Source organism: Tamandua tetradactyla, chromosome 7 (assembly GCF_023851605.1).
Source record: "Tamandua tetradactyla isolate mTamTet1 chromosome 7, mTamTet1.pri, whole genome shotgun sequence".
NCBI classification, from domain to species: Eukaryota; Metazoa; Chordata; class Mammalia; order Pilosa; family Myrmecophagidae; genus Tamandua; species Tamandua tetradactyla.
Genome location: NC_135333.1, coordinates 109,201,248 through 109,202,507, shown reverse-complemented (window position 1 = coordinate 109,202,507; position 1,260 = coordinate 109,201,248). Strand labels below are relative to the sequence as shown.

At 48.8% G+C, this 1,260-nt stretch overlaps 1 pseudogene; it reads left to right on the top strand.

Annotated features, from left to right (window-relative positions):
* Positions 1 to 321: 321 nt before the first annotated feature.
* Positions 322 to 1,260, top strand: LOC143690568 (olfactory receptor 8S1-like; annotated as a pseudogene).

Below are 1,260 nucleotides of genomic sequence, written 5' to 3'. Positions count from 1 at the left end.
AGGTGTTGCTATAAAAGCAGAGACCAACATTCAAAGGGATGGAACCAATTAGTAGGCTGATTCAGGGTTCAGGAAAGGATTTCAGGGAGGGAAGGAACATCAAAGAAACACAAGGAAAAAAATGAGCAGGCTGAGGACAGAGATCTGTTTACATATAAAGAGAAAGGAACTCTGAGGTGGCATGAGTGTAGATGAGAACTGCCCATCTGACTCTGTGTTTATTCCAGAGGAACGTCTTCTATCATGGCCTTAGGAAATCACAGCACCGTCAACAGAGTTCATTTTCATCCTGCTGTCTGACAAACCCACACTGAGGCTGTGCTCTTTGTGCTCTTCCCGGGGATTTACCGCCTGACCATGATGGGGAACCTGCTGCTGCTGCTGCTGATTAGGACTGATTCTCACCTCCACACCCCCATGTACTTCTTCCTAAGTCACCTCTCTTTCCTGGACATCTGTTACTCCTCAGTCACTGAGCCCAAAATGCTGGAGAACCTTCTTTCTCAGGGGAAATCAATCTCAGTCGGGGACTGCCTGGCTCAGGTCTTCTTTGTGTTTGCCACTGCTGGGACGGAAGTCTGTCTGCTCGCAGTGATGGCCTATGACCGCTATGCTGCCATCTGCCACCCACTGCTGTATGGCCAGGTGATGGGCGAGCAGGTGTGTGAGGGTCTGTCTGGGCCTCATGGGGACTGGCCTTTCTGGACGCTCTTATCAACACCCTCCTCGCATGGAATTTGGACTTCTGTGAGGTTCACATTATGTCTCACTTCAGCTGTGAGCTGCCTTCTCTGTTCCCTCTGTCCTGCTCTGATGTTTCCACCAACTGAGCTGTTCTGATCTGTTCTGCCCTCCTGCATGCCTCTGCCACACTTCTTCTGATCTTCTTCTCTTGTGCCCACATTGTGTCCACCATCTTGAGCATCAGCTCCACAACAGGGCGAAGCAAGGCCTTCTCCACCTGCTCCTCCCACCTCACTGCTGTGGGCATGTTCTATAGTTTGGCTTTTTTTACTATTGCATGCCAACCTCAAGTTCCCCCTGGAACTTGATTTTCCCTTGCAGTGCAGTGTGGACACTCCTCTACTGAATCCCCTTGTCTACATCTTGAAGGACAATGGGAGAAAAGAAGCTCTGAATAGAATGGCGCAAAAAGGTGTGCAACATTTCAGATGGCAGAGAATAGGCAGAGGATTATTGGGATACAGGGCTGAATTAATCAAGATACTTAAAATTTTCTTTGCTCATGGAAAGTTATGA